Here is a 26,281-nt window from a genome sequence, read left to right as displayed (position 1 = left end):
TAGTCTAACAAAGAGTGCCTAAGGCCTCCCTTTTTCTATGAAAAGCCTCTCTTGAGAACTCTCCAATTTGGCTCGTTAATCTCCAGTTTAGGAGGGAAAAAAAATCTGAGGAGCTGTTTTAATAGCCCTAAAGAAAGAGAATATAGGAGTTCCCATTGTGGCTTAGTGAATATGAACCCGACTAGTATCCATGAGGTTGTGGGTTCGATCCCTGGCTCCACTCAGTGGGTTAAGGATATGGCCTTGCTGTGTGCTGTGGTGTAGGTCCCAGATGCGGCTTGGATCCACCGTTGCTCTGTGGCTGTGGCTGTGGCTGTGGCTGTGGCATAGGCTGGCAGCTGCACGTCCGATTCAACCCTTAGCCTGGGAATTCCATATGCTGAGGGTGTGGTCCTTAAAAAAAAAAGGTATAAAAAAAGACACTATAAGTATCAGCAATTCTGCTCCTTCAGGCTGAGCTACACCAGAAAAACATGCCTCCATGTGTACGTTGTGATTATAGAAAATTGTGTCTGGAATGTTTGGGGTATGAATGTTCCATACACTTGATGTCTGTAAAATTGTATTCTATTTATTCTGGTGTTACTACAGTATTTACAGTGTGTGTGAAGCTATATTTTATAACAAATGGAATGTGTTTGTCTTGGCCTAGATAAGTGCTGTGTATTTTATGACTGTACTTGCAGAACCTATTGAGTGGATCTCTTCAATCCTTTCTTTAAGGATGAAGATTATGCCTACGACTCTTGCTGTGTTAGAAGATATGTATGGATATATGGCTTTCCCAAGCTCAATAATGGTAAATAACCCACCAGAAATTTCTTCTGCTTAACACTTCACACCTGTCCATTATCAATCAGTTTGCATTTAATCACCAAAATATATCTCAAATCCATTCCCATCTCTCCTTTGCCAGAGGCAATCCTAGTCCAGGTTCCTATTGCAGTTCCTTTGGAACGGAGTGTCTGCTCCTCCCCTCTTTCCCCGCTCAAGGTGGTGGGCTAGGGATTCCCAGTGTCCAACTCTCCTCCCTCTGCCGGTCTCTCCACTTTCTAGGGCCAGTCCTGAGCCACTCTGATTATTGCAAGTACTCCTTTCCTTTCTTCTCCTCTCCTCTCCTTTCCCTTCCTTTGTTTTACTTTACTTTCTTCTTTCCAAGGCAGCTTGTAGGGAAAAGTGGTGGCAGGATTGGCCCCCATGTGTTGGAGGCAAAGCTTTGAGACCACCCCATGCAGGTGAGAACCTAAAACTCTGTTTCAGAGCTTAACCTAAAGTCTCTCTAGAGAAAAGCTGACTCCAGTAGACCTTAGCCGGAGATTTGCCCTCCAGGGCTGGAGGAAGCTGAGGTAGGTAGGCTTCATTGCTTTTGTTTCTTTCTCAGAAAGTGTCCTCTGTGGATCGGTTATGACCATGGAAATGTATTTGAACTCTCTTTCCTGATGTGTGTGTGCTTATCCTTGCTTTCTCCTCACAGTAATTTGGTAAGCTGTACATTTGCTTTACACACGTCTCGGTAAGGGTGTTGTATTTCACAAATGTTGAAAGTAAAGAAATCAGGTTACCAGGATTGATTGCATAAGTGCAGAGCGCCGGCTAGTGAAGTGCTTGACGGCGGCTGGAATGATCACTGACTTCGTTTGTTTCCCTGATGAAGACCACACAGTGATCATCTACAGAGCCTGTGGTGGAACCGAACGTGCCGGGCTTCAAATCCCAGAACTGCCACCGAGATGCCTTCTGACCTTGATCAAGTTATTTAACCTGCGTGCTTTTCAGTTTCCTCTTTCCAAAAATGGAGGTGTTGTTATGAGGACCAAATGAGATTAGGAAGGAAAAGCGTTACCCTTGCTCCTCAAAATGTGGTGGGGGTGCAGCAGTACGGGCATTGCTGGAGATGGCTAGAAATGCAGAATCTTGCCCCCCCAATCCATCGGCTGAATAGAAATTTGCATTTTAACAAAGTTCCTCAAGAAATTCTATACACACTGCCTAGGACATAATAGGCACATAGGCATCCAATCAGTGTTAGTATTGTCAGTTTTGTTATTATAAGATTCTAACAATAATAGTGCTTAACTATGTCAGCCTTTGCAGATAATGAGGTTAGGGTTTAAATTCTCATTTTATTTTATTTTTTAGGAATTCCTTCTTTTGCAGGGGGAGGGAGTGCTGCACCTGCGGCATGCGGAAGTTTCGAAGGTAGAGATCAAACCAAGCCACAGCAGTGACGATGCCGGATCCTTAACCTGCTGTACCGTCGGGGAACCCCTAAATCCTCGTTTTAATAAATAGGAAAACTATGGCTCATCGGGTGAAGTGAAAGTCATAAAGCTAGTGAATGGAGTTGCTGAGATTCAAACAGATATTTTACTCTAAATTTCATTATCTTTTCAATATGTTTATGCCTAAGATAAAGGGGGAAATGTATACATCATTTTATCCTTGACATCAGTGTATCCCCCATGCCCACATAACAGTAGAGAAAATTTTGAATTAATCTTACTATGTGGTGATTGCATTTCAAAGGATCAGTGAGGATCTGAGCCCCTCCTAACCTCTTTAGTCTGGCTCTGTCATCAGTAGCCCAGTTTAGAGTTGATAGCCCCATCTGAGATTTAGTTTGTGGCCCCAGTCAGAGGTTCTAGATCAAGATCAAGTTCCTTTGACCCCCAGGCCCAGGTCCAGCTACAAAGCAATACAAGCTCAAGAGAAGGAAGGAGACGGTTCTGAGAGCACCTTGGGGAGCACCCTCCCTAACCTGAGATGTTTTAGGGCAGAATAAAAGAATCCCTGGAGCAAGTAGGTCCTAGATAGCTGTCATTACAGCAGTTCTTGATTCTCCGACTTATAGTGAGCAAGGCTAGGATAACATCACCACATCCGTGAGCCATCAAGTACAGTGTGACAACAGAAGCTTGGGCAAACTCTCAGAGGGAAGAGGGAAGCCAGGGCAAAGGGGGATGGATTAGGGACAAGTTCTTAGGGACATAAGCTTTATTGTGGGGTGTTTGAAAAGTTGGTCTTGGAATAGGAGATCACCGACCCCGACAGATGAAATGTATCTCCACTCCTCCCTAACTATACCCCAACTTCTATTTTCCACTTCTTTCCCGATTCTGGCCTGGTCCTAACCAAACCTGATTGCTTTTTTTCCCTTGATCCTGGCCAGAATGAAAGAAAAAAAAAAAAAGTTAAAAAAAAAAAAAAAAAAGCTTTTCCTTTTATCTATAGAAGCACTGAAAGGTAGTACTGAAGTGGACTTCATGGATTACCTACGTCTTGCTCCTTGCTTAAAACAGCCATGGAATTAGGGTAGAATGAGTAGATGCCTTTTCTAGGATCATGCGTAATGTTAGTGACAGCACTAACGCTAGAAATTGAGAGGAAGCCACTGCCGGTGCTTTTAGGTGAAATAAATACGTTTCTAGAAAAACATCAGTTATCAAAACTGATAACAAAAGAAATAGAAACTCTTTAACAATTTTGAATTGTTTTTAAAATTGAATCCCATAATTTAAAATTTGGGGTCCCAGATATCATGGCTTAACAATTCTACCAAATATGTAAGGAATAACCCAATATTTCAGAAACTGTACTAGAGAATTGTAAAAGAGGGCACACTCCCCAACTCATTTTATTGGCCTGCATAACCTTGATATCAAAACCACATAAAGATAATTTAAATCTGAAATTAGAGATCAATGTCAGGAGTTCCCCTCATGGCTCAGTGGTTAACGAACCCGACTAGGATCCATGAAGATGCACGTTTGATCCCTGACCTCGCCCAGTGGGTTAAGGATCGGTGTTGCCACGAGCTGTGGTGTAGGTCGCAGATGTGGCTTGGATCTGGCGTTGCTGTGGCTGTGGTGTAGGCTGTTGGCTACAGCTCCGATTAGACCCCTAGCCTGGGAACCTCCATATGCTGCAAGTATGGCCCTAAAATAGCAAAAAAAAAAAAAAAGAGAGAGAGAGAGAGAGAGAGAGAAATCAATGTCATCATGAATAAGAATTCTAAACAAAATATCAGCAAATAAAATTGGGTGCTGTTTTTCCAGTTTTACTGAGATATAATTGACATGCAACACTGTGTAAGTTTAAGGTATACAGATAATAACTTGACTTACATATGACATGATTACCACATAGGTTTAGTAAATATGCACTACCTTAGATACCAAAAGCAATCATGACCAAGTTAGGAATGCAGTATTTGTTTAACTCTTTAAAAAATTAACCAGTGAGATGAACTATAATAGCAAGATAAAAGTCATATCAATAATACAGAAAATGCAGCATTTCTGCTGTGTGGGTTAAAGATCTGGCATTGCTGCAGCTGTGGTGTAGATTGCAGCTGCAATTCAGAGTCCATCCCTGGCCTGGGAACTTACATATGCCCAAGGTGCATCCAAAAAACAAAAACAAATTATAATAATGTAGAAAATGCATTTGTTAAAATGCAGATTCTACTCATAATTTTTAAAATACATGATTTTTTAAATCTTGAGCAAACTAGAAATAGAAGGAATTTCCTAGCTCTGATCGATAATGGACATCTATAAGAAACCTACAGCAGATATACTGATGTCTCGTATTAGGTACAAATTTCAATATAATACAAGTCTTCCAAAGTTTCCACAAATTGTAAGGAACCACATAACTTATAAAGTAGTAAAGAGCACTAATTGCAAGCTGTGTTTATGTTATTAAGATTTGTCTGTATCACTTTAGCAGATAAGCTGAAATATGCCCATTTCACACTCAAGCCAGAATTGATAGTATCCTGGAATGAGCACACGTGACAAATGCTTTAGAGTGTTTGGAATGATTTTGTAACTTTATTTCAGCCACACCTGCAGTATATGGAAGTTTCTGGGGTAGAGGTCAACTCAGAGCTGCAGCTGAGGCCTACCTCACAGCTTGTGGCAATGATGGATCTTTAACCCATTGAGCCAGGCCAGGGATCAAACCCAGTCCTCACAGAGACAACATCAGGTCCTTAACCCACGGAGCCACAATGGGAACTCCTGATTATGTAACATTGGTGATTATTTTAACATTTGCTATTACGAAAATTTTAAATCTTTTAATTACTACGTCAGTCTCATCCAAATATTCATTAAATGGTTGGGCTCTTAGGGGGCTTAAAAATTCATGAAGACCAATTACTTTGAAGTGGAAATTAGATGTTCTAATATACTACAAAGACACTTAAACAAACACCATAATGCACTGTGTAGTTAATTTAGTGGAGAACATTCCGTCCAACTTCAGAGTTAATGCCAAGAGAATAAAAAAGGCAGTGTTAGAGCCGATACATTCCACAGTGGATGTAAATTTATGCTCCCTGAGGATGCGTTCTCGCTAGTCTTTGTCTTTTCTTATGGGGATATTAGTATTGAGTAATTAAGGTTTTGAATTTTTTCAGGTATTTACAAACAAAATCCTTGCATAGCCTGCTCTATTGTTATGTATATGAACGATTTTTTTTCTTTTTTGTTCAGTTTTTTCCCTATATTTGATTTTTACATTCATTTTTACACTTTAAGGAGACGTATAATTTTTACCAAAAAAAAAACCAAAACACATTGATGCCTTATATTCTTGATTAAAGTGTATTTTATTTTAAAATATTATAAAGTCCCCTCATGTCAATTAATACATCTCTGCATGATAATTTTTTAATGGTTACCTAATATTTCACCTTATGGGTTCCTACAAGCTCATTTCTTTTTTTTTACACTTAGATTTTTAACAATGTTTTGCTGTTAACATAAACTTTAAGAAATGTACTTATATATTCATCTTTGGACAATTATTTCCTTGGGTCATAGTTCTAATAATAGAATTGCTCCATTAAAATGCAGGCTAGGGAGTTTCCGTCGTGGCTCCACAGAAATGAATCTGACTAGTATCCATGAAGACGAAGGTTCGATGCCTGGCCTCACTCTGTGGCTTAAGGATCGGGTGTTGCCATGAGCGATGGTGTGGGTCGCAGATGAGGCTCGAATCTGGCGTTGCCGTGGCTGTGGCGTAGGCCGGCGGCTATAGCTCAGATTCAACCCCTAGCATGGAATCTCTAAATGTCACAGGCGCAGCCCTAAAAAGCAAAAAACAAAATAAAATAAAGTGCAGGCTATTTTTAAATCTTGGTACAGAGTGGCTTCCAAATTGTTTTATAAATTATATTCCAAATAGAAATTTATGAGAATAAACATTTCCCCAAACTTATGCCTCCTTGGATATAATTTTTCTTTATCATCTTTACCACTGTAAAGGCCAAAAAATGTATTTAAACATTTGCATTTTTTTATTTGTAGTCCATGGGCTGCTTTCACATATTTACCCCGCATTTGCATTTTCCCTTTTATTACTTCTCCCTTTATATCCATAGATCATTTTTATGGTAGTGTGATCTTCTTATAAATTTGTAAGAGATAATTAAAGTCAATAAGCCATTTCTTTTATATATTTAAGTATATTTTCCAATCTAATTTTACCTGTTTTTTTTTTTTTTTCTGAAAGTAAGGTTTTAAATGTTTCTAGAGTAAAATTTTGTAGTCATTGTTTTTTGGTTTGACAGCCTGCCATCCATACCCAGAGATTAAAGGAGAAAATTCTTTTGCATTTTCTCAAGGTACTTGGTGGTTTAACTATTAAAATGTTAAATCAAGAATCTAAGTGAGGAGTTCCCATCGTGGTGCAGTGGAAACGAATCCAACTAGGAACCATGAGGTCGTGGGTTCGATCCCTGGCCTCGCTTAGTGGGTTAAGGATCCAGTGTTGCCATGAGCTGTGGTGTAGGTCACAGACATGACTCGGATCCTGCGTTGCTGTGGCTGTGGTGTAGGCCACAGCCTGGGAACCTTCATATGCTGCGAGTGCGGCCCTAAAAAGACAAAAAAAAAAAAAAAAAAAAAGGAATCCAAGTGAAATTTATGTGGTATAAAAGGTAAGTATGAGAGATATACTCTCCCCACACTGCCTCTAGCTTCCTAACATGATTTCTTCTTTTTTTAAGGGCCACACCTGCAGCATATGGAAGTTCCCAGGCTACTTGTCGAATCTGAAGCTGCAGCTGCTGGCCTACACCACAGCCATGGCAACAATGCAAGATCCAAGCTGCATCTGTGACCTATGCTGCAGCTTGCAGCAACACTGGATCCTTAACCCACTGAGCGAGGCCAAGGATCGAACTTGTATCCTCCTCAACATTATGTCGGGTTCTTAACCCGCGGAGCCACAAAGGGAAATCCCTAACATGATTTCTTTTTTTTTTTTTTTTTTTTTGTCTTTTTGCCATTTCTTGGGCCGCTCCCACGGTATATGGAAGTTCCCAGGCTAGGGGTCAAATGGGAGCTGTAGCCACCAGCCTACACCAGAGCCACATCAACACCTGATCTGAGCCGCGTCTGCAACCTACGCCACAGCTCAGAAGCAACACTGGATCCTCAACCCAGTGAGCAAGGCCAGGGATCAAACCTGTGTCCTCATGGATACTAGTCAGATTTGTTTCCGCTGAGCTACGACAGGCACTTCCTTCCAGATGAAATTTATGTGTTCTGTTAGGTAAAATAAAATGTAAGGAAAGAAATCACATCACTCAACTTATCAAGATTTTGGATGCAATTTTGTTAAAAGAATGTCGTCTTCCCATCTATGAAGCCAGTACAAGTTTCCATTCACATCTTTAATGTCACATGGTAGAGGGAAAGAGTGTCTTTTGTGTAAGTTCTGCCTGGTTCTTGTTAAACTAGTCCCAGATACTGATGCTGCTGTGAATGGAGCTTATTTCCTATTACTACTCTTGGCATTAAGAGAAACAATTGATGGAAAAGTGTGCAGACCTGTACATCATCTTAATCATAGTCAAAGTTTATATTATGACAAATGGGACAAACTGACATGGTATGTATGAAACTGATCTGATGTCATTTTACTGAGAACATAACATCTCTTATGTTATGCCAAGAAATTATAACCTGCATTTAATTTTAAGGAAACAGTCACCCAAAGTCAAATTAAGGAACACTCTTCAAAACAGGGAGCCTGTCCTCTTCAAAATTACCAATCCATAAAAAAAAAAGAAAAATTCAAAAAAGCTGCAGAGCTGGATGAAAGGGGTCTAAATGATATAAGAATAGAATGTAAGGAATGACTCTGAATTGGATGCTGGATCAGAAAAAAAAAAGTTATAGAGGACATTATTGGGACAATGGGTGAAATTCGAATATGGTCCATATATTTGATAATAATATATCAGTGTTCACTTTTCTTGAATTTGATCTGTAAAAGGATGCCCTTGTTAGAAAATACATGCTAATTTTAGGGGTGATAGTTCGTGTTTGCTGCTTACTCTCAAATGGTGAGGAAGATGAGAGAGAAATAAACAGAATGCAGATGTGGCAAAATATTAACAAATGACAAATCTAAGTAAACACTTTACAGGTGTTCATTCAGAACGAATCATTCATGCAACTTTGCCGTAAGGTTGAAATTTTTCAAAATAAAAAGGTAAAAAGGGTAGGAAAATTATTAACCGCATGTTTAATGGCAAGATCCTTTGATTCATGTTTGCCGTTTTATTTACAGTTTTGGTGTATTACTTTTGAAATCCAGTTTTGAGTGGAGTAGGGCAAATCATCCAACCGACCAGATAAAGAAGGAACTCTTCGGACATTCCCTAAGGAAGGGGGCGCAGAGACTTATAGGAAACAGAGCCCGAATTTGATGGATCACCTGGAGGAGAGCGTGGGAACTTGGCCTCGAATCTCCTTTTGCGCATGCGCAGTTCTCCCTCATTGTTTGGCTCAGTTGTCTCCAGCTTTATGTGGTAGATAATCCTGGAGGCTTCGGGTTTACGCGACGCTCTGTCGCTGGTTCCTGCACGAAGGATGAGTGCTACAGGTGAGAACCTAGTTTGGAGGGTTGCTTCGCTCATCTTGGGATAGGTTTTGTGTCCACACCTGGTGGACCAAAAACTTGGGCGAATTTCACGCGGGCTGAGACTCTCTGTAACACTTGTTCCCGAGTCTGGTCTGCATTTGCTCCTAAAGAAAGCCAAGTAACAGAGTAGCTGTTGCTAGGTCAGAATAAATTGCGCTGAGAAAAAGCGTCCAAATGTTAAAGCGCTGTTTCCAGAAGCTCCTCGAATTTGCATGTGCCTTGGCTGACTGTGCATTATCGAGTCAAATCCACAACACCAGCGAGGGTGAGAATAAATTCTAATAATATTTATTGTATACCTGCAGGCTAGCAGCAGGTGGTGGGTTTGCAGTATAAGTTGACTGATTTAAGAACCTGAATTTGAACAAAGATAAGTTTAAAAAACGATGAGCCTCTAAGACTCAGGTTCCCCATCTGTCAAATGAAGTTATTCCCAACAGCAGTCTCAAGGCTGTTCTGAAGATTGAATTAAGATAACCTGTAAACACTCAACAGCAAGCCTGGCCTTTGCTGAGCACCTGGGAAATGTTAATTGCCTTTATCACTGTTCTTTTCATTAAGATCGTTATTTGTTCTCAGAGACACCCCATCCCCCTACCCCAGTGAAGTCGGTATTACCATCCCATTTTAACTGATAAGAAAACCAAGACACTGGAGGTGAAGACTCAAGGCCGGTAATTGAAGGAGCTGGGATTGCAAACCTCAGTTTTATTTGTAAATCCCGTGCTGGGTCTAGTCCAGCAGCACATCCTTCACAGTACTAAGCAGAGTGACACATCCCTAAGAGCCACAGGGAAGGACCTGGAGTGTATGGGGACTAAGTCTTCTCCAGAGGCTCTTGGAGATTTCTTGGTATCTGTTCAGAGCCATCAGGTCACTGCATACTTGAGGCTTCTAGACTTTCTTCATTGTCCATCTGGCCTGTGCCGTCAGCAGTTTTCAGATGCCTAAGCCAGATTTTCTGCGAGTGGTTCTCAAATAAGCATGCCTCAAAAACACCTGGAGGGCTTGTTAAACCCCAATAGCTCTGTTGGACCCCCACCCCCAGTTTCCAGCTCAGGAGGTCTGGGGAGGGGCCCAAGAATTTGCATTTCCATCAGGTTACCAGGTGACACTGATGCTGCTGGTTGGGGACCAGTTTGAGAGAACTTCTGTGTAGAGGATGGCAAATTCCAAGAGAGTTGGGATCTGGGCTGAAGATCCCAGTTGTTTGAATTTACCACCTCCTGCAGGGTACGGATTCCCCAGGCTCACACAGCTCTTGCGAGGAAAAGAGGGCGCCAGGAGCAGGAGATCCCCCCCACACACACACCCGGATACAGCTCTCCATGGTGGCAGGGCAGAGATCCCGGAATCAAGCAGATTCTAGATCTGCTTGCTTGAGACCAGTTCCCGATCCTTCTGCCCTGGTTAACATCGTACCTGAGGTTGTGGAGAACCAGTGGAGGTGTGGGCCAACTTTCAAAAGGGAGTTGGGCTGAGGGTGGTGGGGAGGAGGCAGCTTCGTGGGAAGAGGAAATCCGCAGGCCAGTTGATGAGCACGAGTCCAGGAGGACGGCCAAGGGGACATTCTCTCTACTCCTCCTGGAAATTCCTCCGATGCCCTTAATTCTCCAGCCCCTCTTCTGGGATTTTGAGCAGCCTTCAAACCACACCCATCATCAAACCTGGAATTTAAGGATATGCTGCCCACCCCCATTCCTGCCTTTATAGGGGAATGCAGGAAGAGCTTTTCGGAGTGTGTAATCCTGCCCCGAGTGGGGGCCTGAGGAAGTATTTAGCATAGGGATAAATACAAGGCTTCTGGAGCCAGACTGCCAGGGTTCAAAACCCACCTCTACCCCATTACTTAAACTTTCTTCCCCCCAATTTCCTCATCTATAAAAAGGAAGTAATAATAGTACCTGCATCTTGATCTATTTAAGGAATAAATGAGGTAACATATGTAAAGTGCTTAGAACAATGCCTACTGCATAATAAGCACTATGCAAGTATGGTTAGTATCACTAATACTATACCTGCCTTTGTTTCTTTTCTTTTTAGGGCCACACCCGTGGCATATGGAAGTTCCCAGGCTAGGGGTCAAATTGGGTCTGTTCCACAATGCGAACTGCCTATACCTACATTATTATAATATTATAAATGTATTTTTCATTAGTGGCATAACCAAAAGGCACCTCAAGGCCCCCTGACTCCCCCATTGTTCTGCCCACTGTGTCTCAGTTAAGTCAAAACAAGTTTCTTCATAAAACCTCCTTTGGAGACACCGGAACCAAAGGAGAATAAATGCCTTTTTAAAAAAATAGACTTGGATTTCCCGTCGGGGCTCAGCCATTAACAAATCTGACTAGCATCCATGAGGATGAAGGTTCAATCCCTGGCTTCACTCAGTGGGTTAAGGCTCTGGGGTTGCCGTGAGCTGTGGCATAGGCCAGCAGCTACAGCTCAGATTGGACCCCTAGCCTGGGAACCTCCATATGCTGCGGGTGTGGCCCTAAAAAGCAAAAAAATAAATAAATAAATAAATAAATAAATAGGAGTTCCCGTCGTGGCGCAGTGGTTAACGAATCTGACTAGGAACCATGAGGTTGCGGGTTCGATCCCTGCCCTTGCTCAGTGGGTTAACGATCCGGCGTTGCCGTGAGCTGTGGTGTAGGTTGCAGATGCAGCTCGGATCCTGCGTTGCTGTGGCTGTGGTGTAGGCCAGCGGCTTCAGCTCCAATTAGACCCTCAGCCTGGGAACTTCAATGTGCCTCGGGAGCAGCCCAAGAAATGGCAAAAAGACAAAAAATAAAATAAAATAAATAAAAAATAGACTTTGTTAAAGCACATCTATCCCTGTTGCCAGAAGTTCCTCTTAATTCTTTAACTTCATGGAGATAAAAATATAAATAGAATATCAAGTTTTGTTCACTGCATTATTTTATACACTTTTTCAAATGGAAATATTCAAAACATGCAAAAGTAAAGAAAATAATATAATGACTCCAATGCTCATCAAGCTTCAGAAATTATCAACATAGGAGTTCCCATCGTGGCGCAGTGGTTATCGAATCCGACTAGGAACCATGAGGTTGCGGGTTCGGTCCCTGCCCTTGCTCAGTGGGTTAACGATCCGGCGTTGCCGTGAGCTGTGGTGTAGGTTGCAGACGCAGCTCGGATCCCGCGTTGCTGTGGCTCTGGCGTAGGCCGGTGGCTACAGCTCCGATTGGACCCCTAGCCTGGGAACCTCCATATGCTGCGGGAGCGGCCCAAGAAATAGCAACAACAACAACAAAAAGACAAAAGACAAAAAAAAAAAAAAAAAAAAAAAAAGAAAGAAATTACCAACATATATACTCCTCCCCACCATCAACACACACACGTACACTTCCCCCTTTCATCTTCCTCTACTGGAGTATTTTTTTTTTTCTGGTCTTTTCTAGGGCTGCACCTGCAGCATATGGAGGTTCCCAGGCTAGGGGTCGAATCAGAGCTACAGCTGCCAGCCTACACCACAGCCACAGCAACACAGGATCTGAGCCGCATCGTTGACCTACACCACAGCTCACAGCAACGCCGGATCCTTAACCCACTGAGCAAGGCCAGGGATCGAACCCACAACCTCATGGTTCCTAGTTGGATTCGTTAACCACTGAGCCACGACGGGAACTCCTACTGGAGTATTTTAATGTAAATCCTAGACATCAAAAATTTCCGACTGTAACGGGTTTAATAATAGCCAAAGCACGGCATGTCATTCTTGCTGTTAACCTGCTCTTTCTTACTTGGACTTTGCCTTGTTTTATATGTGTTTGCTATTAAATCAAAGAAGAGGATGAATTATAAGAAACCAATAAGGAAAAATATTTACTCTCCTCAATGTAAAACCTGCTTTTCTCAGCTCCCCAGGTGACCCCAGGGTTGCCAGGGCCCCTTTGGCATACCTGCCCCCCTCTGAGGGGGTAGAGGGAGTCTCCCACCATGTGTTGGTCACCTGACCCTTGTGGATTTCTGGGCAAATGCTCTGAGGACCTTCCAGGTAGATCATATGTCTCACAATTTCTTTGCTCTCTTTTTTCTCTAGCTCTGCCTTTACAGTTTTCAACTTTTCCAGGAGCAGGAGAAAATGAACACAGCCCGGGTGAGTTGTTTACTTGTGACGCCATTTTTTGTCAGTGACATTTAAGAGTTACTTTGCATTTTTAGTAACCATGCTTTCAGGTCGATAGTTTCTCTTCACTGTTTCATTTCCCAACATTTTCCTGTACCATCGTGTATTACTTTCCTTCTTTCCTCTTCCCGAGGTGTGGAGGGTCTTTACTTATTTTTCTTGTGCCGTCGATGCCCTGTGATGTATTTAACACGCATGTAAGCACATTGTTCCACCAATGTCAGGAATTGTTTTCCTCAGTATCATTCAAATCAGATACGCTCCTCCCTCACCTCGGGTTTTGTGGAAATCCTCTAAATAATTTTTTTTCATTTTCTCCTAACATAATAATTACATGTTTTTGGAATTCGTTGTTAACAGTCACATCTTCTAGCTACTTGAACAATAATTATTTCAATTCTAACATACATTTCCTGGTTGTTGTTTTCTTTTTTGCCATCCCAAGTTTGAAGATAAAGTGACAGAATTATAGTAGTTATAATATTACCTGCAATTTAGGGCTTAATGTGCCCTAGGCACTGTTAAATGCCTCACCTGGATTAGCACGTATAATTCCAACAACAGCATTATGAGGTAGGCACATGCATTATATCCCCGTTGTACTGAATTGTAAGTAACTTCTCAAGAGCTTATAACTGCAGTAGTTCTAAGGATACCGCATTAGAAATTTGGCCAAATGGAGACCCGGAGTCCAAGCCCCCTGCAAGCTTTCCAACCACTGTCAGCAGTAACTTGCCATCTGTTTGTGTTCCAGCCAGCCCAAGAACTTGGAATGGACAGCTCTTAGGCCTAGGGTTACCAGCTAAGACACAGGACATATACAGTATATCTTGCTTGGGACGTGTTTATACCAAAAACTTATTTACCTGAAGTTCAAATTTAACTGGGTGCCCTGTATTTTATTTACTAAATCTGGGAACCCTACTTCTGCAGAAAGTGGGTGTGAAGTACCTTCTCCTGATCTGCTTCTGTGGCAGCCCTAACTCATCCAAAGGACCAGCCATTCTGGCTTCAATGGCTGATTTTATCACCTGACTCCACGTGGCCTATTTTTGACCTGGGCGTGGCCTGGGTCCAAGTTGCCATCAATTACTGCAGCAGCACCTCTTCCAAAGTTTCGGGACTTCTCAGGCTTGGTACCACCGTGTAAAGCTTTTTCCAGAACCTGTGAAATCTTTGCCTTTATACCCACTTTAATAATTCCTAAAAGATGTTTCCTATTGAGTTAGCTCCATGTATGGTTCCCTTGCACAGTCTAAAAGTCACCCACCCTCTCTGGCTGTGCCAGGAACCAGTTCCCATAGCTCTGTGTGTCCACCACAGTTTACGTATGGTCTGTGTTCTTTCCCCGATTCTGCTGAGTTTTGATTGAGGCCTCTGGAGAGATCTGCAGAATGACTCTTCTGAGTCTGGGTGTCAGAAAGGGCCTTCGTTCCGCCCCGTTCCGTGAGTGATTGCCTGGTTATAGAATTTTGGTTTGAAATCCCTTTCCTTCAGATGCGCTTAGAAAAGACAATCTGGGAGTTCCCGTCGTGGCGCAGTGGTTAACACGAATCCTACTAAGAACCATGAGGTTTCGGGTTTGATCCCTGGCCTTGCTCAGTGGGTTAAGGATCCGGTGTTGCCGTGAGCTGTGGTGTGGGTTGCAGACGCGGCTCAGATCCCACGTTACTGTGGCTCTGGCGTAGGCCGGTGGCTACAGCTCTGATTCGACCCCTAGCCTGGGAATCTCCGTATGCCACGGGAGCGGCCCAAGAAATGGCAAAAAGACAAAAAAAAAAAAAAAAAAAAAAAGAAAAGAAAAAGAAAGAAAAGAAAAGGCAATCTGCATTACCTCCTGGCATTTGGAGAGTCTGAGGAGAAGTCGTGTGGCAGCTTGATTCATGCTCCTGTGTAGTAACGGGTTTGATTTTTTTCTCCCTGCAAGTTTCCCTTATCCCTGGTGTTCAGGTATTTCCCCAGGCTGCATGCCGGCTCCCTATCTTCAGGATGCCTGCTTGGTAATTGCACAGGTCCTACTGAGCTGAAGACCCACTTGCTCTGGACGTGTTCAGTTCTTTCGGTGCTCATGCTCGTTTCCTTCCCTCCACCCAGATATCCCGAGTGGCTGTCAGCACCTCCCCTCCCTTGGCCAGAGGCTGGCCATCTGTGCGCCCGCACGTCTCTTCCTTCGTTTCCACTTTTCTGTGCTTTTATCCTGTGCCTCGAGAGCTTGACTCATCTTTGTCATCGGGGTCATTTTGTTTTCAAGCCTTTGCTTATGAGTTTGGGGTTTTTGTTGTTATCCTAAGTCAGCAACAAAATGTTTAATATCAGTGCACTTTTTGTTTGTTCGTAGTCAACTCTTCTCCTTTTGGGGAAGTGAGGCTCTCTTATATGATTTGCAGACACCCAAGGGGATACTTAAAAATTCTTCTCTTCAATATCTTACTTACATTTGTTTTCATAGTCTTCAATCTGTTGGTCTTGGTACTTATCTTTCGGGCCGTTGCTTTTTATTGGCGTTAAATTTGCTTCAAATCTGCTCTCCCTGATGCTTATTTTTCAGATTGTTATTTTTGCCTCCAGCATCTGGGCCTTTTTTTGTTTTCCGTGTGACCAGAAAGATAAAAGTCTCCTTAGATCAGTGTAGACAGCTGATGTATGTTACTCAGCTTCGCAAAGCTCTGTTTCCGTGGCACATTTTTCACTTGAACGAAAGGACTGACTTGGGGCCTCTTACATGGATTATTGGGATATGTGTACAGACAGGCTTCTCTTAGGCTCTGCAGAGGAGGGCAAAACTTGAGGGGACTCCCTTTCCCCTGCCAAAGGGGAAGCACCTTACCTGATGGCAGAGCTTGTTAGTCTATTTCCCCAGAGTTGCCTAAAAACAAAAGCTGGGACTGAATCAAGGGACTAAGCACAGTACCCTGCTCCTCTGTTAGGCTGCAAAGTTCACACAGACACCTGGAGGCAGTATTCTGCTTTTTATAGGGCGCGTCCTCTTGAGCGTTGACCCTCAGCCAGCACCTTTGAGGGGTACAGAGTGTGGCAGCCCTTCCCTGACTCACGTTCCCTGGTCTTCAGCCCAGAGCCCATCTCGGCTTCCAGCCACAGCTACTGCTGGGCTGGGAGGTCCCTCCAGGCACTGAACAGAACCTGAGACTTAAGCCCATTCTTGTTTACATTAAGGGACGAGCACAATGCACTAGTATCTGCCTCCTATGCTCTGTCTTCCGGAAACTTCCTCTGCTCTGTGTCATATATTGGTGTTTTTATGTCTCTCCCTGCTATAGTTTTAGAGGCGGAAATTAATGTGTGTGCCCAACCTTGTGTTGAGTCAGAAGTGTCACTTATTCTCGAAATTCTCACCACCAGTGGCTCCTGAGATGTCTTTCATTCATTCTGCAACTGCTTTTTGGGCACCACTGTGGAGTGGGACTGTTCTAGATGCTGCAGAGATAGCTGCTGACTCCTGATTTCTTCTGTGGTCCCCAGGTCCACACACCTTCCTCTGCTGTCCTTCCATCTCCATGTTCTTGGTGAGCAAGTTCCCTGTTCCGATGGCTCAGCCACCACTGAGACACTCCTGGTTTCCAGAAATGTATCCTTGTAGACCTCTTTCCTGAACTCTAGCCATCACCTGGGCATCTCTACCTTGTATGTGTCACAGGCATCTCAAGGATAACATGTCCCAAATGGATCTCTGCCTCTATTCTTTCTCCTGTTTTGTCAGTCTCAATATATGCCACCAGCATTGACCCAGCTGCTCCTGCAGATACCCTGGGAGTAATGCTCCATTTTTCCCTCGTGCCATCACCAATCACTGATGAGTTCCGTTTGGAAGCAGCTCCCACTCCTAAACCTCCAGTGCTACCACAACATTAAAAATAGGTGGTCATCTCTTGGAGTTCCCGCCGTGGCGCAGTGGTTAACGAATCCGACTAGGAACCATGAGGTTGCGGGTTCGGTCCCTGCCCTTGCTCAGTGGGTTAACGATCCGGCGTTGCCGTGAGCTGTGGTGTAGGTTGCAGACGCGGCTCGGATCCCGCGTTGCTGTGGCTCTGGCGTAGGCCGGTGGCTACAGCTCTGATTCGACCCCTAGCCTGGGAACCTCCATATGCCGCAGGAGCGGCCCAAGAAATAGCAACAACAGCAACAACAACAGACAAAAAGACAAAAGACAAAAGACAAAAAAAAAAAAAAAAATAGGTGGTCATCTCTTATAGTAACCTATTACTTTCCTCTCTGACTTGCCTTTAAAATAGGCTTCCTGAACCTCAACACTATCGGTATTTGGGGCCAGGTAATTCCTTGTTGTAATTCTTTGTTGGAGAGGCTGTCCTGTGCATTGCAGGCTGGATAGCAGCATCTCTGGGCTCCGCTCACTGTACATCAGTGGCACTCTTTCTTGGGTTGTGACATCAGAAATGTCTCCAGACATGGCCAGATGCCCCCTGGCAGGCAGAATCATGACTGATGGAGAACCACGGCTTTAAAACACTCACCCTGCTTCTAGAGCATTACTCAGTGGGTTAACGATCCGGCGTTGCCGTGAGCTGTGGTGTAGGCTGCAGACACGACTCGGATCCAGCTGTGGTGTGGTGTGGAAGCTATAGCTCCAATTTGACCCCTAGCCTGGGAATTTCCATATGCTGCATGTGGCCTTAAAAAGCAAAAAAAAAAAAAAAAAAAAGGATTTACCATTCTAGATGCTGTGAAGAGCATTTGTGAATCATGGGAAGAAGTCAAGACTTCTATCAACATTAACAAGAGTTTGGAAGGAGTTGATTCCAACCCTCGTGGATTACTTTGAGGGGTTCAAGACTTCAGTGGAGGGAGTAACGTCAGATGTGGTGGAAATAACAAGAGAACTAAAAGTAGAAGTGGAGCCTGAAGACAGGACTGAATTGCTGCAATCTCTTGATAAAACTTGAACAGATAAGTAGTTGCTTCTTAGGGATGAGCAAAGAAAGTGGTCTATTCAGATAGAATCTACTAGTGAAGATGCTGTTGAAACGACAGCAAAGGATTTAGAATATTATACAAACTTGGTTGTAAAGCAGCAGCAGGCTTTGAGAAGATAACTTCAATTTTGAAAGAAGTTCTGCTGTGGGTAAAATGCGATCAAACAGCATCACATGCTTCAGAGAAATCATTCATGAAAGGAAGAATCAGTCAATGTGGAAGAAGTTATCGTCTGTCTTTAAGAAATTGTCACAGCCACTCTAGCTTTCGGCACCCATTACCCTGATCAGTCTGCAACCATCCACATCAAGGATAGGCCCTCCCCCAACAAAAAGATGACAATGGTGAACTTCCCGTTGTGGCTCGGCGGGTTAAGAACCGACATAGTTCCCATAAGGACGCTGGTTCAAACTCTGGCCTCGCTCAGTGGGTTTAATGATCTGGCATTGCCATGAGCTGTGGTGTAGGTCACAGATGTGGCTTGGATCTCGAGTTGCTACGGCTGTGTTGTAGGCCAGCAGCTACAGCTCTGATTTGACCCCTAGCCTGGGAACCTCCTTATGCCGCAAGTGCAACCCTAAAAAGATAAGACAAAAAAAAAAAAAAGGTTACAACTTGCTGAAGGTTCAGATCGTCAACATTTTTTTAGCAATAAAATACTCTTAATGTGTGTCCATTGGGGATTTTTTAGACAGAATGCTATTGCACTCTGAATGGACTACAGAATAGCATAAACATAACTTTCATATGCACTGGGAGACCCCAAAATTCAGGTAACTCACTGAACTGCAGTGGTCTGGAACCAAAGCCGCAGCATCTCTGAAGTATGCCTTTGTGACATGCAGGAAGGCACTTGATAGACAGCCTTTGTAACATTTTCTGGCAAACCCTTTACAGTAGACACAGTAGAGTCAACATCCATACGTATTTCCCAAACCCTCTAGTCTTGAGCATTGCAGACTAAGCAGCATCGGGCTGTTACAGGGATTTGTGTTGTTCGAGGATGTATCTGTGGACTTCACCCAGAAGGAGTGGCGGCTGCTGGTTGATGCTCAGAGGCTCCTGTACAGAGACGTGATGCTGGAGAACTACAGGCACCTGGCATCCCTGGGTAAGCACAGCTTCCTGAGCGGGTGCATTTCCTGTCTTACAGGGTGTCATGAGTTTGAGACTTGAGATGCTAGATTCAGAGACCTCTTAGGGGATGGAAAGGATGTATTCTAGTCTCTCTCCCTGTGAAAGGGTCTTCCTTGATGAGGACCCCATCATTGTAGGGTTCTCCCCTGTTGTTCTTCCAAAGGCTTGAATCCCAAGCAACTTTGCCAAGTGCCATGTCATTTCCCACAACAAACCTGAGCTGATATTCAAGTCGGAGCAGGGAGAGGAACCACGGATATTAACGGGAGGACTCCCAAGTCACAGCCACCCAGGTGAGTTAATGAGGTCAGATGGAAGCGGAAACTGGATCCAAAGTGGCCCAGTTAAGAGGTTGGTGTCTTTGAAACAGGTTTTAGTAATCTCTCTTAGAGCCTCCAGACTTTTTGAAGTGACTTAAGACTGATGACTACCATTCCTTAGACATCAAACCTCCAAATACCATTCTCATATATAAATGTTCTTTGTTTTCTATTTGACGTTTTTTCATTTAGGTGCTTTATTGATTCCCTTATGTTGTTTTCAGTTCAAGCTATATTTTTGTAATGAGAAGCCTACACACTGAAAAGAGAGTTAGAAGCAGAGAAGAAAACAACATCAGAAGATGCTTTCTAGAATCTTAATTAAGCCTTTGAATGAATAGGTAACCCTCCAGTTAGATCAAATAGGATAAAAGAAAGTGATCAGGTGAAGCTAATTCCAGTGATGTTAGCCATTGAGATTTATGCAAGAAGCAAACATTCATACAGTGAGAGAGGTGATTTCCAATGGACACTATCCCAAGATGAAAGAGTCACCCTCTAAATATTACTCATTGCAAATGATGTTTGGTTGCAAATGTCTGCTGGTGAACCTTAAATATAGATATCTACACATAATATTGCATTAGATGTAGTGTCAAATACAAACAAGCATATTGCCTCCTTGACTTTTATAGAGAGTTGATTGGTTTTTGTAGAATCCAATTGCTGCCTTCCTCATCCTAGATCTTCATGTCTTTGTTTTTTTTTTCCTCTTTTCAATAATGGCCTCCTTTTACCTTCCCTCCTGTGCCAAACACTCTGTAAATATGCATCTATCAATGCATCATTTTATTCAATTATTTACTAAGCACCTACCATGCACCAGTCACATTCTAAGCTCGGGAGATACAAAACCAAAGTCTCAGCTCCTATCAGTAGATCCAAAAAGCCAATAAATGGGTAACATGGCTGGGAGTAATCAGGACTCTGAAAAATTAAAGTCAGATGAAGGGGATGGAGACTGACAGGAAGTTTTGTTTTTTGAAGGGAAGTCAGGGAGGGCCTTTTTGGACGGGAGTAGTGGAGTGGAGTCTTGGATGAAGGGATGGAGTGAGCTATGGTTATCTGAGAGGTCCAGGTCGAGGGAACAGAAGATGCCAAGCCTCTGGACGGGAGGGCACCTGGTGTAATCAGTCAGCAACAAGGAAGTCAGTGAGACAAGAGGAGTTCAGTGAAGATAAAGTAGCAGATGATGGCAGAGGTTAACTAGAGGCAAAGCTTTATAAGCCTGCTAAGACTGAATTCTACTCTGAGTGAGAAAGTAGGTAAGAGAAGAGGTCAAGGGACACTGCATTTGGAGGGCAGAGAGATGTTGGGCTCTAGCGAGAGAGACTGAGAAGGAGCACCCACTAGAGCACCCTAGGGTGTCCCAGGAGGCACGTGAACAGTGTTTTTAGAAGAAAGGAGTGAAATCCAATATGCAGATGCAAACACAGTCAGCATTGCCCTTTTATACCTCTGCAAGTTACCCAAAGACCACAAGGAAAAAGTTTTTAATGTCAGTTCTATTTTTGTTATAGGTTGGAGGCAGCTGAAATCCCAAACTTTAAAAATAAAAGTGGAAAAACTGCCAAAAGCAATGAAAATCAGGCTTGTTCATGGAAACAGAAATAGAGAGGACGCTCCATAGCTGTGGAAATAGTGTTCAAACATATTATACAGACAGTAGCTACTTGCATATTTTACCACAAATGGAACTTAAAGTGTTCAGATTTTTTTTTTTTTTTGAGCAGTGGGATTGTAACAGTACCCTGAAGGATGTCCAGGTTCTGAGTAGAGCTAAGGACAGAATATGTGGTAAGTGTAGAACATGAGAGTGGCTCTGTGGTTGAAAACACACAATGGATGGAATTAAACATCCTGATCTGATAGGAGCTGACAACACTGTAGACTTGTGTGAGGATCATGTATTGTGAATTTAGATATAAAAATCTAGTATACAATTTAAAGAAAAAAATCCAATATTAGAGTTCCTTGGTGGCCTAGCAGGTTAAGGATTCAGCGTTGTCACTGCTATGGCTCAGTTCCATCACATGCCATGGGCACAGCCCCCCTCCCCCAAAAAATCCAATATCAAATTTCCGTTGTTAGCATACTGGCTTCTCTTTGTTTTATCTCTACAGAAAAATCATGAGTTTGTAAGCATACAACCAATGTTATTGCATAAAATGAAAATAGCAGAAGATAATAATCACTCATAGCCAAAAAATTTTAAGGCAAGGATTAATAAATGTCCTGGGACCAGAGTTCCCATTGTGGCTCAATGGTAACAAACCCAACTAGTATCCATGAGGATGCAAGTTTGATCCCTGGCTTCGCTCTGTGGGTTAAGTATCTGGCATTGCCATGAGCTGTGGTGTAGGATCCAGTGTTGTTATGGCTGTGCAGTAGGCTGGCAGCTGTAGCTTTGATTCAACCCATAGTTTGGGAACTTCCATATGCCACACCAAAAAAAAGGTCCTGGGACCAAGTTGAATAGCCAGGTACTTGGATTCTTACACAAAAGAAGAGAAATCAGAGAGGAAGAAAATGCAGTGTGAAAGTGGAGTTAGGGAGTTCCTATTGTGGTGCAGTGGAAACAAATCCAACTAGTAGTATCCAAGAGGATGTGGGCTCAATCCCTGGCCTTACTCAATGGGTCAGTGACCCAGCATTGCTGTGGCTGTGCTGTAGGCTGGCAGCTGCAGCTCTGATTCGACCCCTAGCCTAGGAACTTCCATATGAAAGTGGCCCTAAAAAGCAAACAAAAAAAGTGGAGTTAAAGAACAAGATTTTACTGTATAGCACAGGGAACTGTTTTCAGTATCTTGTAATAAACTATAGTGGAAAAGAATTGAAAAAAAATATGGTTATGTACATATATCTGTATTGTGTATAACTAAATCGCTTTGCTGTACACCTGAAATTAACACTATGTGTAAATCAACTAAACTTCAATTTTTAAAAAGTAGAATTAAAAATTAGTGTTGTGATAGGGCACAGTCAGTCAATAAAGTAAATCAGCAGATTGAAAGAAGGAAAAGTCGAATTGTCAATCAAGACAGACAATTGTTGATTAGCACTGATAGAATCAAATGATAGCACCAATAGTCAGGATACAGAGGTGTGCTGGATCCTATTGAAAGCATGGCTTATCCTCTCATATATTTTAACAGTCTTCAGATAATGTTTTGACATATCACAATCATATGAAAAGATGGGGCTAGAACTATGGGGCTGACTTTTAGATCAGAGGAAATTAGTATTTCATAAACATTTGTGTACAGAATGGAAAAGAGAAGGGGAAATTGAAAGCTTATACAGTAGGATCCTATGGCAGGAATTAAGATCCAGGGCAGAAGAGGATTAAGTTCTGGTCTCTGATTGCCTCCAGACCTAATCTTTGCCCTGATTCTTCCCTTGATCACCCTTCAGTCTTCCTAGTCTCCCTACTCAGTGTCCCTTATCTTTGCCTCATTCTTTTAATATCTTCCATCCTGGGATCAGTAGTTTTCCTGATCTCCTTTGTACTCAGTTCACCATTCCCTGTGTTTTATTTCAAACTCTCTACCCATCTTGAGTTCATATTTGTAACATGCCAAAGCTGCCCATATTAATTTTCAGCTTTGTCTCCCCTTTTCTACTACAATATGTGTTTTTGTCTTTGTTTTCATGTACCAAACTAAAAGGGTAGGATAAATATGTGTTGAGGAGTTCTTCCATCCCAGGAAACTATGTTGGAAACCTAAGAATCAACTCAACGTAGGGCATTTGTGTACAAACCTGTTTATTAAGAAACGTGTTAAGATTTATATGTTAATTTTCACATGTCTAAAGTCCAAAGAACCACTCACGTGAATGAAATAACACAAGAAAATGAAAACAAGTATTTGAGGCAAACTTTATTCATCAACAACAAAGCAGTGACTTAAGGAGAGAAGTAAGACCTTCAGAGAAATGCTTAATATGGCCACAAATCTAATGCCCTCAAGAAAACTGTCCCATAAATGTGACCTATCTGTAACAAACTTGAAAATTATTTCTGAATTAATTATTCATAATAGAAGCCATGTGAGAAAAAAGTCTAATCTCAATGGATATGGATTCCTTGATACTGTGCATGAGAAAATGGTTACAGGGAACAAGCCCTGTGAAAATGATCAAAAGAAGAAATCCCACAGACTAATTGAGGACTTTGTTCAACATCAGAAGAATTCAGCTTGGGAGCAACTTCTTGAATATAATGATTGTGAGAAAGCCTCTCCCAGAAAGACAGCCTTTATTATATGCAAGAGAGCTCATACAGGTCAGAAACCCTCTGAAGGTAACAAATACAGTCAAGCCTTCATCCAAAAGTTAAAGCTCAGTGCTTGTCCACGAACCCTTAGGGAAAGGAAACCACATGAATCCAGTGAAAATAGGAAATCCTCATTCATGAAGCCAAAACATACACATCAGAGAGCTTACTATGAATGTAGTAAATTGGGGAAATCCTTTAGCAAGAAGTCAAACCTTACTCAGTGTCAGAGAAGGCATCCAGGAGGACAACCTCATGGGTATAACGGAAGTGAGGGAGCCTTGCAGAAGTCACTCCTCACTCAAAATGAGTGAACTCACATAAGAAAGAAAATCCATGATGCTAACAAATGTGGGAAATCCTTCCAGGAAGAGCCACGCCTGACTCAACATCCGAGAACTCACACAGCAGAACAGCCCAATGAGTGTAATAATAGTGAGAGAGCCTTAAGAAAGGAATCCCACCTCGCTCTAAATCAGAGAATTAATACAAGTGAGAAAAGCTTTGACAGTAGTTAAGTGTGAGAAATCCCCCCACAAGAAGTCAAAATTCATGCAACATCAGAGAGCACACTCGGGGGAACAAAATGAGGGTAGTGAAAGTGAGGGGGTTTCAAGCAAGGAGGAACCTCTTGCTCGAAATCAGAGGGCTTGCAAAGGGAAGAAAACCTTTGACTGTAATAAATGTGGGGACAGCTTCCCTAAGAAAACAGACCTTACCCAACATCAGAGTGTGCACACAAGAAAAAAGCCCTATGAATGTAGTGAATGTGGAAAGTCGTTCTTTGTGAAGTCCAACCTCACTGAACATCAAAGAATTCACACAGGAGAAAAACCCTATGAATATAATGAATGTGGAAAGTCCTTCTGCCAGAAGTCAGCCCTCACTGTACATCAGAGAACTCATATAGGAGAGAAACCCTATAAATATTTTGAGGTGGGAAAACCTTCCGTGTGAAGTCAAATCTTACTCAACATCAGAGGACCTACACAGGAGAGAAACCCTATAAATGCCATAAATGCTGGAGATCTTTCTATGTGAAATCCAATTTGGTCGTACATCAGAGAACTCATATGAGGGAGGAAACCTACAAGTGCCTCGAATGTGGGAAAACCTTCTATGAAAAGTCAGCTCTCAAAAGACATCAGCGAATTCACACAGGGGAAAAACCCTATGAGTGTAATGAATGTAGAAAAACTTTCAGCTAGAGGTTAGCCCTCACCAAACATCAAAGAAAAACACACAAAAAGAAACCTGTGTATGTCCAGAAGCCATCTTCTACAAGTTATATGCATTGAACATCAGGAAAACCACACGGCAGAACCACTATGATGTCAACATGTATAGTAAAATCTTTTTCAATAGGACATAGCTTGATGGAATTGGAGAAGTAATATAGGAGTGAAATAGAAACACTCTATAAACGCTTTGCTCATGTGAAAGCTTTCAAGAAGTGTTCGAAGATATTGAGGGGAAATGTTTTATTTTTTAAAATACAGATTGAAAATGTGGATAAAAATGATGTTGTGGAAAAGTGTTCTTGTGGAAATAGTCATATTTCAGACATGATATCAAACTTATTGCAAAAAATAATAAAATATTCAGTTCTTAGTAGAATGAAATGTGGAGGTTTTGTCAAAGCAGGAATAGTTTAAGTCATTGGCACAGCAGCATTAAATATATATGTGAGTAGAGTTCCTGTTGTGGCTCAGTGGGTTACAAACCTGACTGGATCCATGAGGATGCAGGTTCAATCCCTGAACTTGTTCAGCAGGTTAAGGATCTGGCATTGCCATGAGCTGTGGTGTAGGTCACAGATTGTGTGTGTGTGTGTGTGTGTGTGTGTGTGTGTATTACTTATATATATAAAATGTGAGGACTTTCTGAGGTATATGGATAGGAACATAGTACCTGAGTATGCTAATTAACATGAATTGCGTATATGTTGGATTTATATAGGGGACCCACCTCTGTCTTGAATCTCAACAATACAGGATACGTTGTAAGTAAAAAATGAAGAGTCAGGAGTTCCCATCGTGGCTCAGTGGTTAACGAATCCGACTAGGAACCATGAGGTTGCGGGTTTGATCCCTGCCCTTGCTCAGTGGGTTAACGATCCGGCGTTGCCGTGAGCTGTGGTGTAGGTTGCAGACACGGCTCGGATCCCGAGTTGCTGTGGCTCTGGCGTAGGCTGGCGGCTACAGCTCTGATTGGACCCCTAGCCTGGGAACCTCCATATGCCTCAGGAGCTGCCCAAGAAATGGCCAAAAAAAAAAAAAAAATGAAGAGTCAAATAACCTGTGTCTCAACAATTGCACTTCTAGATACATACTCTAAGACAACTGGACATAACTGGGATGATTGCCACTATGATTGAGGGTGCCACAGGTATTTGGTACATGGGAGGGCCATAGATACTCAGTTGCCTGCTCTGCATCAGGGAGCTAATAGGAAGAAGGGTCTCATCCAGGATACCAGTAGCTCCATCACAGGAAAACCCCG

General features: G+C 42.5%; 1 long non-coding RNA gene across 1 annotated transcript; it reads left to right on the top strand.

The window, feature by feature from the left end:
• LOC102159612 lies at positions 7,453-25,457 on the top strand. Its single transcript, XR_001302172.2, has 5 exons — positions 7,453-8,904; positions 13,010-13,066; positions 19,031-19,157; positions 19,347-19,476; positions 23,320-25,457. It is a non-coding gene; the product is annotated as an uncharacterized LOC102159612 (long non-coding RNA).

The sequence above is a fragment of the Sus scrofa genome, chromosome 17, assembly GCF_000003025.6.
Source record: "Sus scrofa isolate TJ Tabasco breed Duroc chromosome 17, Sscrofa11.1, whole genome shotgun sequence".
Lineage (NCBI taxonomy): Eukaryota > Metazoa > Chordata > Mammalia > Artiodactyla > Suidae > Sus > Sus scrofa.
Note: the sequence above shows the minus strand (reverse complement) of the source record. Positions and strands in the feature narration are given on the sequence as shown.